Below are 24,843 nucleotides of genomic sequence, written 5' to 3' on the forward strand. Positions count from 1 at the left end.
AGTTGTTTGGTGGGGGTGTGTAGTGCAAAAGCAAATTGCAGGTGAAAGTGGACTGAGCTTCATCTAGTAAGAAGAGCCTCACATTCTTTTTTTGGTATTCTTAAAGATACTACTTAGTCCACCTCCTTTTTTCCTCATCAACTGTAAGTTAAGGCTGAATATTTACTTGGTACAGCTTCATTAATTATTTGAGCCATGTCTTTTCCCAACCAGGTTTCTGTGATGAACGAATAGCAGAGTGTGTGAGTTTAGTGGCATCAAGGTGAAAGGGAAGATGGAAAGGGGAAGCAGTAGTTGATGGTGTTGTGCAAATGAGGTATACATGGGGACAGAGTGAGTGGGTTGGTTACATATTAGTTAGCTACAGTGCGAGAGTGAGAAGACAATGACTATTGGTGTGTGGTGGTGTGTTACGGTAAGGAGAATGATGGCGGGAGATAGAATGTGCATATGAATAAATGCTTATTTAAACTGTGCTGAAGATTAATTGTAAAAAGTGAAAAGTTGTAGTCTGTTAGTGAGGGTGTTTTGTGGCCATGTGACTGGAAACAGAGTGTGCTTTACCTAGGAACAACGATGTCACATTGGTATAAAAAGAAATATACACAGTAGCAATTATCCCCCTTGTAAGCTCTATTCAAGTGCACGTATTCCCCTTTGTTGTAATAGGATCTATAACCTGGAGCAACTATCTCACCATGCTGTGAGAGGAGCTGCACCTAGGACCTGTCCCCAGGAGCACTAGCCCACCTTGTTGTGAGTGGAGTTATAACCGGAGCACTTATCTCATATTGGTTTGAGAGGAACTACACCCAGGAACTATACCCAGAAGCAACTATCCCACAATGTTGTGAGATGAGCTACACCTAGGAGCCAGTACCCCAGCTTACCTGTTATGGATAGGATTTTTGGCAGGCTTCCTGGCCCTATGCCCTTCGTGGGCATATTTGTCTTTTTTTGCATCGCATTTGCGTCATTTTTTGATGCAAAAGTGGCACAAAATTACAAAATGTAATTGTATTTTGTACGTTTGTGCTGCTTCTGCGTCAAAAGATGACTCAAATGTGGCACAAAAAAGTATAAATATGGGTCTTACAGCCCAAAATAGGACAACATTCTTGCCCTAATGATGGCTTTAATAGGAGAAGGTATCAGAGAACCCGTCCTCTAATCATATATCTTCCTTCCTCAGGCCATACACCTCTCCCTGAGGAAAAGTCTGTGTCCCTGATTGGCTCTCTGCCCATGCAAGCTACAAGCAGAGCAGAAAGCCGGAAGGGAAAAGAGAATAACAAACAGACAAAAAAACAGAAAAAGGTGGGTGCGGTGCCAAGATGGTACTGAAGACGGGCGCTCCTTGAACGAGCTCCATCCGGGCCTCAGAGAAATCCTTCTGTAACGTTCGTATGCCTCCCAGTCTGGGCCCCAGGACTACGGTGAGATGCAGATGAACCACTGCAGAAACACTGCAGGCAGAGGCAGCCTGGCCCATCCTGTCGGGCCGGGCGTGGTTGGCCATCTGAGCGGCCTGGTGACTCTGCCACCAGAGACGCCCCTGTTGCTGTGCCAAGCGGAAGACACCTGCTGAGGCCAGGAAGACATCGGAAGGGTCTCCTGGGTGGTGAAAGACTGTATGCACCCTTGTCACCCCGCCTCGAGATGATCGGACAAGGTGGAGTGGGGCAGGAGGAGGCCGGGAGAGAAAGATGTCCCCGGTGAAGGCCTTGCCGTGAGAGGAAGTGCAGTAGGTGGGACAGACACTGCCCCGGGTTCGCTGGGTAGATCGCACCAGAGGGAGGGAGGGGAAGGCCTCTGGCCGGGCTGCTTTGCTGTAGGGACCCCTCACCCCCACCGGGTGGAGTGTAAGGTGGAATGGGGACGCTCCCAGTGAGGGCCTGCTGCTTTGGTGGTGGCGCCGAGGGGCGAGGTGAGGTGTGAGGCCTCCCCCCCTCTTCTTCTTTCCACTGCTCCAGCGAGGCTCTGGATCCCCCCCCTTACTGGAGTGGTGGGGCAGTGGGGTGCGGCCCAGCATGGATGGGCCAGGTGCCACAGTGGCTCTGAGGCCTGAGACCCAGGTCAGGTCAGACGAGGAGGGGCAGGATCATAGGAAGCCAGGCGTGGGTGGCGACTGACTCCGGTGAAGGCCGTGAGGGACTGTGACACCCACTCACCGCCCACCTGAAGTCTAGAGATAAAGCAAAGCTGGGGGGGGCCGCCTGGCTGAACTTTGCTCTTGAAGTGATCAGAGACCGCGTTGGGGGTGATTGAGACTGGTGTGGCTGGTGGCCCCCCAATTCACTGGCAAGATCGTGCTGTGAAGGAGAGGGCATTGGGACAGGTCTGAGTGGATGAATCCCAGTGTTTTGGAAGGAGGTGATGAACTATAAATGACAATTTGGTGAGAGACAAGGAACCGAAACCACCTAGACAGGGACGTATGGACCGCTTGTCGAGGGTGGTGGTGACCCCGCTGGTGGCGGCCATGAATCCTCCAGCGGTACCCAACAATGCTGCCCTTCTGTCTGCAATTCAGTCCTCCAGAGAGGCCCTGCAGGGACATGTGGGAGAGGTATGCTCAGGGTCTCCCTCTTGCACCAAGACCTCCGGAATGTGGCAGAACAGGTCACCTCGGCGGAGACGTGGATATCGGACCTTGAAGATATGGTCCAGGACCTCCGTAAGTAAATGGCAGAGACTAGGGTCCTTAACAAGGATATCATGTGGTGGCTGGAAGAAGCAGAAAATCGGGCCAGAAGGAACAATTTAAGATTAGTGGGTTTTCCGGAAGGAACCGAAGGTGCAAATGTGGGCTGGATTCTGGATACATGGCTATGACGAGTATTGCCGCCAGAGAAGTTCTCGACCTGTTTTGTGGTTGAATGCGCCCATCGGGCTTTAGGAGGTGCGCCCCCTCCCGGAGTGCATACCAGCCCAATGATTGTCTGTTTCTTAAACTTCCAAGACCGAGATATGTTTTAACAGAAGTTCATAAACTGGGAGGCGTTCATCATGAAAATTCAAAAATCCTAATTTTTCCCAGCTACACCAGAGAGCTCCAGAGGCAACGTCACACATTTGACTCTGTGAAGGCTAAGCTCCGCAGCCTCCAGTTACAATACATGCTCCTCTTCCCAGCTACACTAAAAGTCATGTTCCAGGGGAAAACGTTCTTCATCCAGTCCCCAGAGGAGGCCTGAGGGTGGCTGGAGGAGCGCCCTCAACTGTCTGGGAAGGGTAGTCAGGGGACGGGCTGCAGGCCCAAGGACAGCCGGGCGCGGGATCAAGGGACTGGTCGCACCCCAGGAGGAGGGGCCGGAGAAGACAGAGAGGGAATGGAGACATGCAGTGGAGAATGAGGCGATCGACAAAGAGTGGAGCGACTTCATCTGACTCTGAGGAAAGTCGGGCCACGGTCAACCAGAAGAGAGACAGAAAAGAGGACTCAGCCCCAGGCTTAGAGGGGATGGGCGCAGACACTGGGACAATATCTGGGTCTCCTCATCCGTTGGTGGTGGTCATCAATCAACTAGAACCCGAGGAAGCAGTCCTTGGGCAGAGGGGGGTGACAAGGCTGTGGAGGCAGCGCTGTGATAAAGGACAGACGGAGAGTGGACTGGCTGCTTTTGCAACCCCCTGAGTGAGGAGGAGAAGGAGGTGGTGTTGGAGTGCTCTCCACACATAACGTAACTTTGCCTGTTTTGAGGGTCGAGTCAGGGAGCCTTGATTTTCTCTGAGGCAACCCATGAGTTGAAGTTCTGAATTAAAGGGATAGGGAGGGGGGCTACAGACCTCTCGACTCCTGCTGAGTTAGTGTATGGGGGTTATTACTCATAGGGGCCTGTGGAAGGTGGGGTGGTGGGTGGGGTGGAAGTTTGTTTTGAGGGGATTGTTCTTTGCTTGTTTTTATTGACTGTAGATAAGCCACAGACACATGTGCCTTATAGGTCTCTCCTCACAAACTACTGGAATCTAGGTGTCTCGACCATGTGATCAGGAGTCCTAGATGGGAGGTCCTCTCCCCACTTAGTACACTTCTTCTTTGAATATGACCCCCACAAGTGATCTGGGGCCTCCCTGAGTAGACCCTCGGGCCTTTTCCGTCCTATCATGGAATTTAAATGCACTTGGGGATAGGGCCAAACGTGGTTTGATGTCTCAATATATAAAGAGACTACACTCAGATGTTATTTCTTTACAGGAGACACATCTTAAGGGAACCCAGTGAAAATTCCTGGGTAGAGGACCCTATGTTATGCTGGCACAGGCAGGCTATACTTCTGGTTCCAGGGAAGTGCCGATATTGATCTGTAATCCCCCCTTCCGTCTCACAAGACAGTGGACAGACCCAGTGGGTAGATACGTGGGGGAATAGGGGCTTTGGGGCAGTCAGGAAGTATTGTTTTTAAGCGCTTATGCCACATCCAGACTCCAGGCTCCTTTCCTGGAAAAGATAGCAGAGATTCTTTTGGAGGCGAACTCCATGATCCATGTGGTTGGGGGTGATTTTAATGATGTAATGGAGACAGAGCGGGATCACTCTGGGATGTGCGTGGGAGCTGGCCCACATACTCTATTGTATTGCTTTGCGGCAGCACTGGAATTGTCTGACCTGTGGCGATGTGCCCATCCCACCGACAGGAATTACTCCTACTTTTCTGAGGCCCATAAGGTTTTCTCTAGATTGGACTTTATTTTCGCCCCTGCGGGGGAAGTAGGGACTGTCCATCAGGTGGATTACCTGACACGGGGTTTGTCGGACCATTCTCCTCTGATAGTGTGGATTGGGAGCTGAGGCAAGGGATCCCAGAGATGGAAGCTAGGGTCCTGGGACCTGCAGGACCATGAGCTGGCACATGCGCTTTGAGTAGACTCTGAACTATATTTCTGGGAAAACCTGGGGTCGGTTGAATCCCCTGTGGTGCTCTTGTGGGGGGCATACAAAACGGTGATCTTGGGTAGTGCTCAGAACTTAGGGGCATGGAAGAGAAAGAAGGTGTCGGAATGCTGGAAAACTATAAGCGGCAACTACTGGAGTTGAAGGAGGCCATGGGACAGGTTCCAGCCCCTCCTGCCCTTCACCAATTGAAGCGACTTGGGGCTGGGTATAGGGAAATGGCGGAGAAGGAGAGTAGAACTCAGCTGCCCTCCGTTCAACACAGGCTATATGAAGCGGGTAATAAAGCAGGAAAACTCCTGGCTTAGCTGGATAGGAAGGAAATGGAATCGAGGTGGGTTGATGAGGTTGTGACCCCGGAGGGAGTTAGGGTTTCCTCGAATAAAGAAATCGCGGAGGTCTTCGCTGGCTATTATCATGATTTATACCAGGCCCGCCAGTTACAAGATCCACACCGGATTAGGGAATTCCTACAAGAAATAGTGGTTCCACTTTTTCTGTAGGAGAAGAAACACTGGCGAATTGCACTTAAATCGCTGCAGCGTAATCAATATAGTGGGGGCCTGTCTATGCCAGATGTTGAGGCGTACTACAGGGCAGCGCACCTGATTAATGTCAATGAGTGGATGTATGCCCCAAGAGACCACCCTACTTTTCGGTTGGAAAGAATGCAGCAGGAAGGGAAATCATGTCTCCACTATTTATATGGAGGTGGGGGAGTAAGGCAGCTCCTACCTGCTACCTGGATGGCACCTGGGGTGTGGGCCAGGATCACCAGGGTGCTGGGATTGATGCACCGGCCCACCAACATGACCCCCATGTGGGAAGGAAACTGGCTGCCGGAAATCTGTAAATTGACCGACTTTGAGGCGTGGGATCGCATTGGAATTTCCAACCTAGGAGATGTCTTAGAAGGGGGAGATCTCATGCCCTATGAGTCATTACCGGTTATAAATATTGGACCTCTTGAACCTCCTCTTCAGTACACTTCTGGACCTGTGGAAACTACAGGGGAAGAACTGCCTTGTTCCGCAGAGTACTTCCCTGCTGCTCAAGGCTTGTCTTGTTCCCCAGAGGACTGTCCTGCTGCTACAAGAGGCCCGCCCTACTGCTTGAGGCCTGTCTTGTTCCCAGAGAAGTGCTCTGCTGCTTGAGGCCTGGATTGCTTTCTGAGAAGGAAGACTAGACCTGCTCCCTTCATCCCAGGCTTACCTGAGTGATTCCAAGGGTCAGTTGGCTGACCTCCTCTTCTGAGCTAAAGGGCCACAGCAAGCTCCAGAAGCATCCTTACAACTGCCCAGCTGACCTATTGAAACTGGACCTGCCTGAGCCCTGCTCACCTCTGCTAGAGTTAGTCCCTAAATGCCAAGAGGTGCATACCCAGGTCCTGAACCCTTGGCTGGCATCAGAGTGCACTCCTCTGCGAAGAAAGGAGAAATCCTGAAGTTTTGGGCTCTTCACAACTGTGAATGGGCTCATTCTGTGGCACTGCAAAGCTCCGGTCAACTCAACTCTTCGAGCTGCAACAACCGCTAGTGACAATCCGCGATGCGAGATCTGCTTTTCGTGCTACAGCAACAGCAGCCCGTGGTGACTGCCACTGTGAAGCTTCAGCAACAACTGTCTGTGATGCCCAACCAGGTCTTCGTCTTACAGTGACGACAGTCTGTGACTCTCTCCCTGCTCCTCATGGCCTCCTGCACGCAAACTCTTTGTGCTGGACTTTGAAAAGGGAACTTTTTCAGTAGGACTAAGCTGGCCTCTATATCTGGTCTGCACTCCATCGTGGTCAGCCTGAACTTGTGAGTTCCCCCTAGTCTTGCATAACCAGATGACTGTGTCACTTTGTGCTTTTAGGCTCTATATCTACCTAAAACTTTGAAATTGCATATCTCCAGTTCTACTGATTAGATTCAAGTCAATTTTGTTTCATTTTATGTATTAAAACTAACTCTATGGTTGCTAACTTGTCATGGTTTAGTTTACTATATGTTTATCTGTCAGCTTGGACCTTCTGTCACTGATCCCCAGATCCCATTGAGTCAAAACAAGTGTGTGATGGGTTTGTCATGTATGATATTTTATGTTGGCTAAGCCATGTACTTTGTGTCATATAGTGTGCTATGTCTTCAGGGTATTCCACTTCGAATATGTGTTTATTGCTTTACTTGTATCTTTACACATGCCCATTTGTAAAGCTCTATGATACCCCCATGGGTCGTGGTCCCACTATATAAAACGTTTATAAATAAATAAAAAATAAAATAAAAATATTTCTAAATTGGTTGGGGATTTTTCTTGTATTGCATTGTCACTTTATTATTGCTTGTGTGCAGCATAAATACTTAACACAGTGCCTTTAAGTTAAGTCTGGCTGCTTTGTGCCAAGCTACCAGAAGGTTAAGCACAGGTTGATTTAGTGACTTTAGTAGTTTACCCTAACAAGGATTAAGGTTATTAACAGAGCAGGGCTTCCACCCCCCTAAACCAATAACCTGATTTCTTACAAAGATTAACTGTACATATGGGACTAAAAGGTAAATCAAAAAAGTAACAACACAATGTCAGCAATAATAAGAAACTGAAATTGTTTGTGTTGTATTTGGTGTGACAATGGATGTAAATGAACAAAAATGGCCTAGTCTGCTCAGTGTGCAAGATCGAGAGGTAAGCAGGAACTTCTCCATTTTGGCCTGGTAATGGTGACAAACAAAGACACTTAAGTCAAACTTAAGGTCAACCACACACTTTGCAATAAACAACAGCCTCCAACTCTGCAATGGACACTGCCATTTCCTAGCCTTTCATTCCCATCTGTAGCTTTTTATTGAAGATTGAAAGGGCACACAATTAGATAAAACACTGGTTTGGAAACAGATTACTTGAACTGATTAATGAACGGCACATGACATGCTAATGCATAGGAGGGGTTAAAACTTCTATTTTTAATGTGTGAGTAATTATTCTAACTACATGCTTCTATGTATTACTTTCTTGATGTTTAGGTAACTTTACATCTGCATCTATTGGTTCTTCTGAGACCCCTTGGTTACCTTAATTTTCAATCTCAATTTCATTTACTTTTTTTGTTCAATAGGTCTGTCTCTTTCTGGAAGTCTATAATATCAAGGAAAAGGAAATATCTCTGACAGTCTATTTCTACTAGAAAATATTTAATGGGACACATCCTAATGGACTGGAAACAAGTGATTTATATGGATTAATGCCGACTAGTGACTTGAGTGTCAAAAGCAAAGTGATTAATATGGTGGACATGATGGGCATAACTAAACTTGCCTTTTTAATGTTTGGGGGATCAGTCATTCACGGTACCTGCAATTAGATTGGGCTTCAGTTTGTGGTATTCATGCTACTTTATGCCCCTTATACTGAGTCCTTGTGTACCACATTTACTTACACTCTCAAATGTTGTCTTTTTGTTTTCTCATTCAGCAAGTTTTGTCTTCTGCAATGAAGTTCCTTGGCACAACTCTGAAGTTCAGCCCCGCGCCCAAGACTGACAATGCCAAAATGCTGTGCACCATCATTTATATGCCGTATGAATTTTACTTATTATAAATATTTTTGCACTGGTGTGTCCTACATATTTTGCATTCTTACCTAGGTAACAAACCTGCCTGTGAGCTACTAAAGACTGTGCGAATGGTGTTAAATGTCATTTCCCTTCCAAGACAATTGTTTCGTGCCTTTGGGAGTGGTTGAATACTATGTATGTCTTGCCACCTACTTTTTTCCTTATTCCCTCTACCCAGTCATTGATTGATTTCCTAACCTTCTTTACCCCAAATGCTGTAATCTATTTCCACAACCAACAGATTTCACATGGTAGGGTGGATGTGGGGGTAAGCAACACTAAGGGCCTCATAACAAGTTTGGCAGTCGGACCACCAGACTGCCAGACCGCCATGTTGGTAGTCCCAAAAAGACCGCCATGGTGGCGGTCTTTCAGATTGCTCTATTACAAGTTATACAGGCAGGACCGCTGACCGACAATCAAAAAATAGCAGACTGCTAGCAGCATGGCAGCCTGGGAATAGGTGGTGCGATCTCAGGCGCCGACAGCACAGCGACTAACCACCAAGCATATTACAAGCACACAGTCACTGTGGCGGTCCCTGATAGTGGTCCGAACCACGCGGTTCACGGTCAGCAAAGCAATAGACAACTGCACATTGGATGAATTTTAACACCACACCTGACACACATTATAACAGTGGACACACCTGCAAAGGACACTATAAAACACACCCCTTCACAGACCATAATCCTTTGCATTGACTACGCAAAACACAGAAGCAAGAGCAACTTTTTTTCACAAGCACTTGATAGATTAGGCACACTTTTTTTTCACCATCCCATGGAATACCCTGCACACACTTTTGTCCATTCACACCCTTTTGCACTTGCCCTTTTAGTGAGTCAGTGTCACCCGTAGTGTTTCCCACCATGTCATGTTTAAAAAAATCTAAATTTTTCAGAAGATGAGCTAATTGGCATGGTGGATGAAATCATAAGAGTAGAGCCACAACTGCTTGGAGCACCAGTCCTCTCAGTAGGAAACTTGAAATGTGGGGCAGGATAGTCGATAGAGTCAATGCTGTAAGAACCACCCTGCGCACAAAGGAGGACATTAGGAAGAGGTAGAGCGACCTCAGGGACCAGGTCCATTCCCTGGTCTCCAGGCAGAAGCTGCAGGCCAAGAAGACTGGTGGTGGCCCTCCCAGTGCTTCATTACATCTCTTTCCCTGTGAGGAGAAGGTCTTGGTCATCCTGCATCCTGTGGGCTTGATAGGAATACCTGGGGGAGTGGAGTCTGGCAGGTCACAACACAAAAATATGTCACAGAAATGCTATGTCATGCATGCTAATAGCTCACCTTTGGCACTGTCTTGTTCATGTACCCCACCAACATTCAATACCCAGAGTATCTGAGTGCAAACACTGTCAATCTGTATTGATGGACCCAACAGCACAGCTATTAAGGTCCATCAATGTCATTGGTCCAAATGGGGCACGTAAGTCTTTCAATATACAATAATAATCCCAGGACTCATGGTATGTCTCAACAGTTAAATGTGTGCCTAAACCTAAATGCAGTCTGCATACAGATATGTAATACTCAGCATTTGTACAGCGTGTGTAGTAGAGAGAGTTACCTGATTGCAACTGCCAGGAAGCACTGTTTCTCTAACACCAAACACCAGATCAGTGCTAAATTGTCCACATACCCCTATTTAGGAACTCACAAATGAAGTATACTCACTGGGGAAATAACATTTGTATGGTGTGTGTAGTACAGGGACTGACATGACTGAAACTCCCAGGAGACACTGTTTCTCCAACCCCAAACACCAGAACAAGGTCCTCTTCTCCAAATACACCTAGTAGTTATCTCTCAATTAAAGTGTCCTCACCTGGGAGGATGCTTGTGTATAGTGTGTGTAGCACAGGGACTGATCTGACTACAACTCCCAGGAGGCCCTGTTCCTGTAACTCCAAACACCAGCACAGTGGTCACCAACCCAAATACGCCTGTTTGGTACCTCTCATATGAAGTGAACTCACATAGGGAGATAGCATTTATATAGTGTGTGTACAGAGAGTGACATAACTGCTAAGGCCAGGAGGCTCTGTTACTTTTGTAAAGTCTGAGAAGAATAAGACCCATGCATCCCTCCCTTTATAGCAGCAGATACACCCACACGAAGCGGGGACGTCCAGCAAAGAATTCAGGAGGTATGAATGGCAAAACACCCATCACTGCCAGTGGGGGTAGGGTGCGTGGTGGGATGCTGTGAGCTAGCAAAGTGAGGCCACTGGGACTCCTCCTGGCCAGGACACCATCAGCCACATCTTGGGGGACTATCAAGAGTCCCATGGCATGATGGGTCAGGTCTTGACCTTACTCCGGGAAATCAAACAGCTACAGAGGGACATGCACAGAAACATACGAGAACAGATGGAGGGCCACAATACCAACATGGCTTCCGTAAAAGGGGTGCTGAGGAACATTCACGCCACCCTGAGCAAAACCTTTCAACACCAGTCTACCCCTTCCTTTAGCTCATCAACACCAGGCATATCTGCATCGGTGCCAACCACTGGAAGGGAGGCCCTGCCAGAGGAAGAACAAGACCCAGGCATCCCTCCCTCTATAGCAGCAGATACCCCCCACGCACGCGGGGACGTCCAGCGAAGAATCCAGGAGGTATGGATGGCAAGACACCCACCACTGCCAGCCAATCAATCAATTGATGGTTCTTGTAGAGTGTGGATAATCATCCGTTAGGGTCTCAAGGCGCTGGGTGGGAGTTGTACAGTTCAGTCAAAGAACCAGGTCTTGAGGTATTTCGTGAATTGAGGTAGTGAGAGGGATTGCCTGAGATGTAGTGGTAGAGAGTTTCAGGTCTGCCCAGCGAGGTAAAGAAGGATCTTTCATCCACCATGTTATGCGGATCCTTGGGATAGTGGCCAGGGCCAGGTGGGCGGAGCGGAGATGTCTGGTGGGTGTGTAGAAGGAGAGGCGGTGGTTGTGGTATGCAGGTAAGATGTTGTGGAGGGCCCTGTAGACGTGCATGCGGAGCTTGAAGGTGAATCTTTTGTTGATCAGGAGCCAGGGAAGGTCTCTTGGGTGTCCGGAGATGTGTTTGCAGTGGAGGATGTGCAGGATAAGTCTGGCCAAGGCTTTCTGGATTCTCTGCAATTTCTTTTGGGTGGTGCTGGCGTAGAGTGCATTGCCGTAGTTGAGCTTTCTGCTGACAAGCATCTTGGTGACTGTTCTCCTAGACTCGGTGGGGATCAACTTCAAAATCTTATGAAGCAGGCAGAGCATGTGGAAGCAGGATGATGAGACAGCATTAATTTGGTGGTTCATTACGAGTGAGAAGTAGAGGATGATGCAAGGTTACGTGTGTGGTCGGTGGATGTGGGGGGTTCCGAGTGCTGCGGGTCACCAGGGGACATTCCAGGTGGATGGGGTGGTACCCAGGATGAGGAAATTTGGTTTTGTCCAAGTTGAGTTTGAGGCAGCTGTCCTTCATCCAGGTGGCAACTGCCTTCATCTTGTGAAAGTTGCTCTTAGAAGCTGTAGGTTTGTCGGTGAGGGAGAGAATCAGCTGGGTGTCATCGGCGGAGGAGACTTTGTTGAATCCATGGTTTCTGACGATGTCTTCAGGCAGGACCATGTAGATGTTGAAAAGGGTGGGGCTCAGAGAATAGCCCTGAGGAACTCCTCATCTGATCTCTATAGGTTCTGAGGAGAAGAGTGGGAGCTTAACTTCCTGGGTTTGGCCAATGAGGAAGGAGAGTATCCACTCTAAGACTTTGCCGCGGATGCCAAAGTCATGGAGTCTTGTGCAGAGGGTGTGGTGGGAAACGGTGTCGAAGGTGGCAAAGAGGTCCGGGAGGATGAGGGCTGCGTTTTCGCCTCAGTCGAGGAGAGCGCGGATGTCGTCTGTTGCTGTGAGGAGTGCCAGCAAGTGACCTCTTCTAAAGGACTTCCTTTGTGTGCTACACATTCACTTTGTTGACTGATCCTGAACCACCTACTAGTTCCAATGGGAGCAGTACTCTGGACTTTGGACTCCCAGTGGTGTGGCATCTACTCCAATGATTTTATTCACCATGACATAACCCTTCACTTTACTTTTTTGTTTCTTCAGGTCCCAAATTTATTTTCTGCATTAGCATTGTTATAAATTCACTCATCACAAACTCATTGTCTGTTTACTTGATTTTCAACTTTTTGCTATGTTGAGATGTGAGACCATGTGAACCATATGATGAAGACTCAAACTACTTGTGCAAGGAGGAATATATTACAGGTACATAGTGTCCAGCTCAGGATCGAAACCATTACACATCAGCACATTAGTAGAAGTGTCTTATCAAACCAATAACGTAATTCAAGTGTACAACACATATGCTGTCAATATGTCAGGACCTTAATAAGCAAGAATGTGTGACTCATACTGAGTCAAAATAGATGTTTCAAGGTACAGACCCGCAGACCACAAAAAGAAGGGATTTGTCAGACATTGTCCTGTAGAATAGGCAGACATTACAGTGGTTGATGTCACCAGCTTGAGGCTTATTGCATACCACACCAAAGTAATCTAACATCTCATTATCCAAGATGGAGACAGATGGCAGTACAACAGTCCCTGATCACAGGCCCATCATAATCTGGTGGTATGACACAAACATATGTCAGTGTTGTCGCACAGGCACTGTGGCCTGCAATGATGACACACATTTACAACTATATACAGGCCAGAGACAAAAGAGTGCTTAGCCAATTTGAAGGTAAAATGACTACATATCTTATGAACACTAGATGACACAAATGATGCATCAGGCCCACCACAAGACACAAAACAAGTCCAAAATGCTCTTCTGTACCTCCACCTAAACACTGTGCAAACTCCCTCAGTACAGGTCTCATGCATCCAAACTCTGCAACCTACATTACCTGGAACAATCTATGACCACTTTGTATGTAAGAACAGAATCAGATACCTGCCAGTGTCACAACTCTGAAATGCCCACAAGAAGATGACATGGTGAAGGTACCTTTACAAAGAACAAAACAAGGCGTATAGGCTTCCAAACCGTACCCATGACACAAATCAAATAGAAAGCAGCTGGGAAACAAAGTACATTGCAAGAAAACTGACACAAACAAAGCAACATCATCAAGGTGGGGGGGTGCCAAAAGCTACCTTATCAAGCAGCCTTTGGCTGAATATTGCAGAGTATCAGCTTCCTAGCTGTTTCCAAAACACTCAACTCCACACATTCTCACAACTACAGTTCATTGTACAGTCACAGTCATGGCATCACATGACATACTTACACTCATGAAAGGTAGCTGTTGATAAGATCTTCCCGCAGGCCAGCTTCTTCCTCTTCACCACTGTCATCCTCACTTGGCATTTCAGGAGTCACACCTGGTGGCACTGCAGGCTCCACAGGATATTACTCCACAGGGTGATTTTGTGGAGCATGCAGCATGCTACAGTGATTTGATGCACTTTCCTGGGTGAGTAAAGGAGGGCTCCACCAGTCCGGTCAAGATACCCAAATCTGGCCTTCAGAAGCCCAAAAGCCCACTCCACTGGCTGCTGTGTTCTTCCATGGGCCTTACTGAAGCCGACATCCCCTGGCATAGTTGGCTTCCTCAGTGGCATCAATAACCAAGGACTGTTTGGATATGCTGAGTCTCCTGTCAAGGAATGGTACAGACGTGCAACAATGAGTCACTCACTTCATTATTGTAGCACCTGACATTGCTCATGCACAATCAGGACAGACGTGACTTACCAACCAGCCATGCCCTTTCTGAGTGCAGTTGGGACATCAGCTGGGGTATGGTGCTGTTCCACATAATGAAGGAATCATGGGCTGAAACCAGATAACATGGCATGTGAGATGTAGAGATCCGCCAAACAGACAACTTTCACATTGATGGAATGGAAGTTCTTTCTTTTACAATAGACTTGTTCAGTGGCCTGGGGTGGCACCAATCCAACACATGTACCATCAGTGGCCCCCACCACATGTGGATTTGGGCCACAACCATAGAAGTCAGCCTTCACATCGCCTAAATCCTCACGTAAGAAAAGAACCTGATATAACTGTCAATGTGCTTCAACATTGCCATTAAGAGGAGATCCTTCAACACCAGACTGAACATAGGTTGGGACATACCAGCAGATAGGGCCACTATATGTTAGAAGGACCCAGTGGCCAGGAAGTGCAATACTGGCATGACTCGTACAATGGGTGGTATGAAGATTGGATAACTAATAGCTGACATCAGATCTGGCTCAACTGATGGCTTACGTACCCTATTGTTTGCCTATCCAGTTTGTGGTACATGATGATATGAGGTTCTTCCATGGTCTGAAGTTCTGGCAGTGGACAGTAGTCACATCCTCCCTCTCCCGAGGTACCTATGTGTGACAAATCATGAGTTGTGACCTTAGTCAGTGTGTCCACAGCAACATACATGATGCATGCTAGTGATATCATGTGACAAATCGTTTCTGACTGGATAGACATGACACCCAGTGCACACCACAGCTGAAAACTACACAAGAATCACATGTGTCCAAAACATGGATTTGAACAAAACTCACAGATGTGCAACACAATTACCTCTCGAAATGTGACTGGATATTCCAACTGCCAAAATGACCAATGGCAGAGGTGGACTGTGCACCTCTGTAAAATGCCATCTGTGCTCTGCAACATACTACAATGGTGGTTGAGTATAAGGACCTTTGACAAGGCATGATAAGGATGTTTGTAATGCAACAAACAGGTATTGTAGGTGTGATGCAGAAAGCCCAATACAGCATTTCAGGCTGCCAAAATAGTGGATGCATGACCTACTCCACTGGAGTGCCTGTGACTGCCAGAGGAAGTCTTCAGACTGGTGGGTGGTTGCAACCACATTGGACACAGCCATAGGCTAACGTTGTTGCTAGTGGCGGTCGTGGCCCAATGGCTGTGTCCACCAGTGGTGAGGACTGTATACATGGTGGATGTGAACGCCATGTTGTGCAGATGCACTCACTTGACTCCTGACACTGCTGCCAGCAATACCTCCACAATCTGAGGTACTGTGTGCTGCCTCTGGGAGCAATCATGCCACATCCAGCAGGTGATGGGGCCCCTGCCTTCTCTCCAGAGGAGCTGGATGGTCTTGGCAATGAGGTCCTACTCTTGTATGGACAGCTCTGTGGCTCACCAGAGGAACAGGTAAGTACCTCATGTAGGAAAGTACCCTCTTTTTGGCATGGTTACCCCACTTTTTGCCTGCTATCAGTGTGCTTAGACTGTTTTCACTGAGACCCTGCTAACCAGGACCCCAGTGATTGTGCTCTCTCCCTCTAAATCTGGTTGCTTAGGACCTTTGTGCACTCCACAATTAGCCTACTGGTGTCCCCTTATAAATCCCTAGTATATGGTACTGAAGTACCTAGGGCATTGGGACACCAGGGGTCCCCCATGGGCTGCAGCATGTATTTTGCCACCCATGGGAGCCCATGCAAAATGTGTCTGCAGGCTTGCCATTGCAGCCTGTGTGAAAAGATGCATGCACCCTTTCACCACAGGTCACTGCGCCAGGTCACTGTAAGTCACCCCTACAGTAGGCCCTCCCAGCCCAAAGGCCAGGGTGCAGGTCCCTGTGTGTGAGGGCACCCCTACATGAGCAGAGATGCCCCACTGGACTTCAAAGTAGGGGGAAGGCATTTTACTCTTGTCCTAGACATAGGTCACTACCTGTGTCCAGCTAAATAATGGTAACTCCAAACCTGGGCATGTTTGCTATCAAACATGTCAGAATCATACCCCAATACTGTTGCCAGTATTGGTTGTATGATTCCATGCACTCTGGGGGCTCCTTAGAGGACCCCTCAGTGTTGCTCCTGCCAGTCTTCTACGGTTTTCCAGGCAGCTCATGCTGCTGCCACCCCTCAGACAGGTTTCTGTTCTCCTGCTGCTTGACCAGCTCAAGCAGCGGAAGGCAGAACAAAGGATTTCCTGCGGAAGAGGGAAGCAGCACCCTTTGCCTTGGAAATAGGTGTTACAAGGCTTGGGAGGGGTAGCCTCCCCAAGCCCTCCGATTTATTTTGGAGTGCACATTTGGTGCCCTCCTTGCATAAACCAGTTTGCACCAGTCCAGGGACCCCTAGTCCCTGCTCTGGCGCGAAACTGGAAAAAGGAAAGCATTACCACCTAGCTCCTCCAGGTCGCCACTTGATTCTGCCATCTTGAAACTAAGATGTTCAGAGGCCCCTGGGAGCATCTGAGTGGACATGTCAGGCAGATGACGTCAGAGTCCTCTCCTGATAGGTGGTCACCTTGCAAGGATACCAAACCCCCTTTTAAGGCTATTTAGGGACTCCTTCAAGGGTGGGTCCCCAGATTCAACATGCAAGACTCCACCAGGACTCTTCTGCATTGTTTATTTCTACTTCACTTCTGGCCACTGGAGCCACAACTGGACTCTTCAGGAACCGACTTAACTGCAAATCCCAAGACGACCTCGCCTTACAACTTTGTTTCTACGGCTCCTTCTAGCAACTGCGACATTTCCCTGGCTCTCCATCCTCTGGGGTTGGCAAGACTTCAGCCTGCACCAATAAGCAAGAAGGAATCTCCCTTGGAGTGAAGGAGTAACTCCCCTGCATTTGCAGGCATGGACAGCGATGACATATGGCTGCGTGGATCTGATCTCCTTTAGAATTGCGTGGATCCTACATCACAGGTGTTGGTCTGGAGTGGTCCGCTTGGTCCTTCCTGCCTGCTGTTCAGCTTGGAAGACGGTGAGCCCTTGCCTGTCCTACCAGGACAGTACCCCTATGCACTGCGACTCTTGCAGTTACCAAGACTTGTTGTCTCCCACTCCAAGGGATCTTCTTGCTCTGAGTAGCCCCATCACATTATCCTGCCAAGCACAGTCTCCTCTCTGGTGCTCCAGCGACGTGGGACTCCTCTCCAGGTTTGCTGATTGGGCCTCACTGTAACTTACTGTGCTTGCTGCCAGTGGGTTGCCTGGTGGGGCTGCGACTGCTTCTGTTGGCTCAACCAACACCTCTAAGGGTCAAGTCCCCTGGACCTTGCTGGTCCTCTTCAGCCTTGCAACTCTTCTTTTGCTCCTTCTTGCATTTTCTAAGGCTTGTTGGTGGTTCTCCTAACCTACTGACCACCTGCAACCAGACAACCAACGTGGGACACCATCAGCACCACTCCAAGAACTGCTCTTCAGCTTCTGGGCTCCACAGCTGGTCTTCTCCCCCGTCAACCTGGATCTTCATTCACAGAAGGGTGGGTAGTAGCTCTTGCTCCCACTGGACACTCCAACGTGGACTGGACTCTGTTCTCTCTTTTTGCAGGTCCTCTTCTTCTGGAATCCACCTTTGGTTTCTTCTAGACTTGTCCTATTCTTGCACAATCCAATTTCTAATTCCTCTTGTTAGTCCTTGGGAAGACCAAGTACTTACATCTGCTCTCCTGGTCGCTGGGGGTCACTCAGGTACTCGCCTCTTGGATGTCACTCAGCTCCCTTATAAAGACTCCATTCTTTGGGTGGGGACTTCACCTCGCATCCACTATTTTAGTACATGGTTTGGTCCTCCCCTAGGGTCCTAACTATTTTTCACAAATTCTTGCCAATGCTTGTTGTTTCTTGTGCCAATTCCTAATTATTACTGTATATATATATATATATATATATATATACATACGTATATATTTATATATATATGTATATATATATGTATATATATATATATACACACACACACACATATATATGTATATGTATATATATATATATATATGTATATATATATATATATATATATAGGCCCTCAATATGACCCTGGCATACTGCCACATTATGAGTGTGGTGGGTTGGCCGCTGCCAACCCACCACATCTCAACACAAGACTGCTGGCAGTATTATGAGCCGGCCTACCACCATGGTTTTCATGGTGGTAGCACCACCATGAATACCATGGTGGTAGGGGTACCGGTGACAGGGAGTTCCTTCCCTGTAACCGGTAGAAGGATCCCCCACTCTCCCCAGCAATCACCAATCCACCCCAGCCCCGACCCCCCACCCTCCCAGAGTCACAGCGCTCCACCACCCCCCTAGAGTCACAGCACCCCTCAACCCCCTCCCCGCAATCATGCACACACACCCACACGCACCACACATACACACATTCACTCAAACATGCTCACACGTATACACACTGACATGCAGACAAGACATGCACTTACTGTAACATACATACACATATTCGCTCACATGCATACGACCACCCCTTGCATACATGCATTCACACAGGGACACAGACATTTGCATACACATGCACACAAACACACACAACCCCCACTCCATTCCCACACAAACACCCATTCCCGCACACAATACTCCTGGGGGTCATGGTGGTCATCCGCAAGGGAACGGGGTCCATGGCACTTGCTCCGCTGCCAGCGCCCCACCAACACAACTCCGCAACACCTTTTACAATGTTGTAATACGGCGGTTGGTGTTGTGGTGACGTGGCAGTGGCGACGGAGCAAGCTCCTCTAGACCGTCGACCGCCAGTATGGCTGCTGGTGGCTTTCCACCCAATAAGTGGCGGAGAACATCCAGCATTCATAATATGGCGGTCTGAAGACTGCCAACGGTGGGTGTCACATGGTGGGCATGACTTCGGCGGTCTACTAAAAAGCCTGCCGAATTCATTATGAGGGCCATAGTGTGTACTTACCTCCAGTTGGAGGATTGCCTATAAGTAATTTAGGACCTCATTACGACCCTGGCGGTCATAGACCGCCAGGGTGGAGGCCGGAGGTAGCACCGCCAACAGGCTGGCGGTGCTACATCAGGTATTCCGACCGCGGCTGTTAAGCCGCGGTCGCCCAGCCGGGTCCAGCGGTTTTCCGCCGGATTTCCCCCACCTGGGGGAATCCTCCATGGCGGCGCTGCATGCAGCGCAGCCATGGGGATTCCGACCCCCTCCCCGCAGCCTGTTCCTGGCGGTGAGGCTGGCGGGAACGGGTGTCGTGGGGCCCCTGGGGACCCCTGCACTGCCCATGCCACTGGCATGGGCAGTGCAGGGGCCCCCTAACAGGGCCCCATTAAGATTTTCAGTGTCTGCTTGGCAGACACTGAAAATCGCGACGGGTGCAACTGCACCCGTCGCACCCCAGCAAATCCGCCTGCTCCATTCGGAGCCGGCTTCATCTTTGCTGGGGCTTTCCCGCTGGGCCGGCGGGAGATCTTTTGAAGATCGCCCGCCGGCCCAGCGGGAAAGTTAGAATGGTCCCCGCGGTCATTTAATCGCGGGGCGGGGGCGGCACCCGCCGCCCGCCGGGGTCGGAATGACCCCCTTAGTGTTGTGTTACTATATAAAGTACCTTTATTTGTGTAACCCTGTGTGGTTCTTTCATGTGTTATCAACTACTGTGTGACTATCGTGGTATTGCATAAGCTTTGCATGTTTCCTAGATAATTCTTGGCTACTCATCCACAGCTAGCTCTAGAGAGCCCTGGCTTCCTAGACACTGCCTTCATTCAACAATAGGGGTCGCCTGGACCTGGTATAAGGTGCCAACACCAGAAGTGTCCACAACATACCAAGCCAGCTTCCTACTCCTCATGTGCACACTTTTCTCTGTACTTCACCATCCTTTCCATCCTCACAGGCTACAGTAAGCCCCACTGTTCCAGTTAGACTTCTTATTTGCTTATTGTTGCAGTCTGCGTGGCATCAATGGGATGTACAATGTGCAGGTATTGGAGGCCAGTACTAAATGTTAAGTTCATTTTTGTTGTGTGAGGTGTTTGGGGCCCTAGATCCTCCTTGTGTTGGATGCACATAACTGGGTAAGGAGACTTTACTGCCATCCAATGACATCTCTTTCTTCATGATTGCTATAAATGTTGGACAAAGTATGTGTGAATGGCAGCATGAGCTGAGTACGCATCTTGTATGAATCATTTGATATTCTTGTAAGCAATGTGTATAGTACCACAGGTCTTTCAACCCACATCTGGCCTTGACAAACTTTAGTCTGGTATCTATATCCTGACTCACTCTGCCCTTCGGGTTGCCACATTCATCACATGCCAAATTACTGATGGCCACATGATGTACTGTCATGTATGGAAGTGATGGAAATGGAGTGTCATGTAGGTTCTGTATGCTCAGCCTGCAGAGACCAGGGCCTGTCAAAAGTATCTCCCAGTATGGAATCTAGCCTACCCTGTGGGAGAGTCACAGTTGCGATGCAATTGTGGCACTGTGCCCACTCCCTGCACACCCTCAGATACTGGCATGTAGACAATATTATGTTCTAGTGGCAAAACGTGCCCTGAATGCCTCCGTCGATTGACTAGATTAGGAATTGGTACTGAGGTAAATCATTACACTAATCCATATGTGCATTTTACATCATTGTCAATGTGTGTCTTTGACTCGTCACAAGTCCCTTACTCCCACAGCTCCATTGCCACCTTCACACAGGTCATATTTGTCCTGTGCTGGCTTATTGCGCAAATGACAATCCCACAGTGCAGACAGTGTGTTGATTCCTGGGAGGTCATAGCAGAAATTGTACAATGCTTGATTTTGTATGTTGGATGTCGTCTCTGTAGGATGGACACATATGTCAAAAGGAGTGTTCTGTGGTATAGGTACATACCACAGAACCTACCCCCTGAAATGGCATGAGTCTGCATTTGTTAGGCCACATGTCCACACATGGACAAGGAAATACTTTCTGTACCCACCATGCCAGCCCCTTCTTGCCACTCAAGTTAAATGGTGAAGTCTGTACTATGTTAGTTGCTTGTGGGACTGTATGCAGTGAGTCAATCTCACAGAGTGTGAATGTGTTGGTCCATTCAGGCCTAAGGAGTTTACCTTTTAGAAGCTACATATGTGTGCAGTGTTGTGTTGTGGCTCACAACACAGTACATGTTGCTAGAGCATGGGCTACCTTATGTGAGTAAGATTGCTTAGTCTTTGTATGCCATGAGCAGGGTAGTGGGTTAGTCTGCAGATGGAAATATATGTCTGTAGTCATGTCCCTGTATTATTGGCTTGTGTGTTTCACACTTGTGGATGGTTAACAAATTGAAAGGTTCTAGCTTGGTGTTTCTGACATGTGTGAGTCTCAACCATTTGGGTAAAAACTTGTGATTGTAATCTCTTCATTTGTCTTTTGCATCCATGCAGGTTAACACCCATCAGAAGAAGGAGCTATGGAGAGCCATCGCCCGGATGGTGCAGACCCTGGAGGTCCACATCCGTCGAAGTGCCCACTGTTGGAAGAGGTGGGAGGACCTGGGACTCTGGGCCCAGAACATCGCAGAGGTCCAGGTGGGGCTGTCCTCCCAACGTGGATGGGACGTACGTCTGACCATGACCCCCCTATTGGCCTGCATTCTGGCGGTGGCCTACCCAGACCTTGATGGGCATTTGAGGAAAGCACAGCAGTCAAAAGAGGGTGAGTACGCCTGCCTGTCAAATTGCCCTTGAAAGTGTTAGGTTCTGACAGCTTCCCCTGGCGATTAGGGGTGAGCAATGTGTAACACAGTAGATGAGTAATTGTTTGTGTAGACAAATCATGTGGTACATACTAATGTGCCTTGCCTATTGGCCCAGGGACCCAGGACACATCTGTGTACAATCTACAAACATTTTGCTCTCCAGGGGCAACATATGGCTGTGTAATTCATCAGTCAAGTACTGTTTGTTGTTGTAGTGGGTGCATATTCTATGAAACAGACCACAAATCCGCAGTGTTACAGGCAAAAAGAAAGGTAGTGATGGATCACTGTCCTCAGCCAGGTGTCTGGTGAAATAAGCATATTGATATCTGCCACCCAGAGGCTACTTGTCTTCAGTGTGTGATGGGTGCTGGTAACTCACTACTGTCTGTAATGTGATGATGGCCATCATACATGTGACAGAGCATAGATTTTTGGGGTGCAGCTACAGATCAATATTTTCCGTTGGTAAGTGGGGAATGTCCATTGACATGATTTATGTGCCATCACTGTTGCCAACATTCCTTGTATGTACATGTCAGCATCTGTCCCTTTCCTTTTTGGAAAACGTTTGTAAGCTGCTGTTTCATGCATGGTCTACCTGTGTTAATGGGATAATTTCTGTATACCCTCACATATATATGTAGTGCCACTCTGTGTATGGAATAGGACATATGTATGTGGTGCCACATACAGGAGTGTGTCACCAATGATTATTGGCTGAGACATACCCTCACCCATCATAGCATGTCATTTGGCACGTACAGCTGCATTAGCAATGAGGGACAAGATTTGTCCAACTAAATATTATAGCCACAATGTGCATTTCCATGCCATTGAATGGCATCATGTAGCGAAGTGCACTGCACATGTGTAATGGGGAATGGGGACTGTTGGTATGCATCATGGAGTGGCTTGAAGTTATGTTGAAATCACTTGTGGCTGGGTACAACAATTCAATTACAGGCATCTGGGTTTGCATGACTAAAAGGGAGACAGTGATGAAGCTTCTGATTGGGCAACAAGTTGAGGGCCTTCTACAATTACTTGCAAATCTCTGGGTCTCTCCAACAAACAAGGGACTAATGGCATCTACTGATGCAATCAGGGTATGTCATTGTAGGGGGTACCAGTGAGGAGGCTAATGACCTCTTGAGGAGTAGCTCTGTGGGTCAGGCTGCTATTGTGAATGCCATCCAGGGACTGGCCTGCCAACGTCAGCAGACCAATGCTTTCCTGGAAGACATTCATAGTGCCATGTCTGGCCTACAGAGATCTTTTCAGGCTGTGGCCTCCTAACTGATGGCAACCAATCACCCCCCACTCTCCATCCCCCCTTCACCTCCCTCTTCTCAAACCCCCCATTCCCCTACCTATCCCAAGCACACAGACAGATCCGCATGCACCCACCTCAATACACAAACAAAGCACACATAAATCCAAACACCACAAAACACACTGGCACACAAGCACTGAACAGATACCTACAAACACATCAGCCATCAATTCCCCAGACACCCCCACCACCGCCACTGGCCCACACGCCACATCCAGCATACCCACAGGTACCACCACAACAGGCAGTGACACACCCACCAAACCTGCAGGCACCACCCCAACAGACACACACACCCACACCCACCACTACAAGAATACCCACAGACACCACACCAACACACACAAATCCACCACTCCCACATCATCCAGCACTTCTACCTCGCAGCCCCAAGACATGCAAACACTAACACTCACACGCAGTAGACACCACCCAAACAGAAGCAGACCTCACGCACGCACACATCCAAGACATCCACACGACACACCTGACAACCACTCCCACAACCTCCAAATCCCCACCCCTACTGATGACCGTCCCCATGCTCCTAAGGACAAATTTGTTTTCTTAGCTTGACTTACCCCCTGTTACCTCCACCCCGTCCCAAACCCAAGGGGCCCTGACCCACATCCCAACCCATCCATTCCACCTCCAAGTCCTCCCCTGTCACACCTGCCTCCCTGTAATCATGAATAACTCTCCTAGCAAGAAGAAGCCCATCTCTCCTAAGAAAGAGGCCACCCCTCCCAAATCCAAACCCACCCATCCCAAATCCACCCCCCACCCCCAAGGCTGATCCCTGAAGTGCTTGCCTGCCCACTCAATGCCTCTTCCTGTGGAGGTTCCCTGGCAGTAATAGGAGTCCAGTTTTGGCACAGTACTGTGCAATGATAGCCTAATGGACTGGCCAATGGCCTTGCACATTTTGCCATTACTTGTTAATAAACCCAAACTGTTGTTTTGTTGGGTACACATTTGTCCTGCAATTGCTTTTCTACCTTTATGTTGTTGCTGAGTAACTTGTGTTGTCTTCCTACAGTTGCTGTTGTTTGCAAAATCTGCCTTTGTGGGCAGTGCTGGTATCACCTAAGACAAAGGTATGTGTAGATTGTATGGATATGTATTTGTTAATGCAATTGTGATGCTATTGCATTGTGTAATGTTTGGTATGGTAGGTGTTTCATCTTGTGTTGTCCAATGTGAGCATGTATGGTGTTAGACTTGTCCCTCTGATATGGATTGTACATTTGTCTCATGTGTGGGAGCTCAAGTTTTTTTGTGCAGACATGAAGGATGTTCCATTGTACTACCTTTGTTTGCATTTGGCTGTGCATGTGTCCATTTACCTTACTGCTACTTCATCTAGATGTCTGACCCATGCTGTTGCAGTTGTATTTACTTTCTTGACTTGCACTTCCACATTGTGAAGATAGGGATGTCACTTGGCTCTACTATTGCTTGTCCCAGAGATACCTGAAGGGCAAGTTCCTAAGCAAATGTTGATTTTAGGGG

The sequence above is a fragment of the Pleurodeles waltl genome, chromosome 1_1, assembly GCF_031143425.1.
Source record: "Pleurodeles waltl isolate 20211129_DDA chromosome 1_1, aPleWal1.hap1.20221129, whole genome shotgun sequence".
NCBI classification, from domain to species: domain Eukaryota; kingdom Metazoa; phylum Chordata; class Amphibia; order Caudata; family Salamandridae; genus Pleurodeles; species Pleurodeles waltl.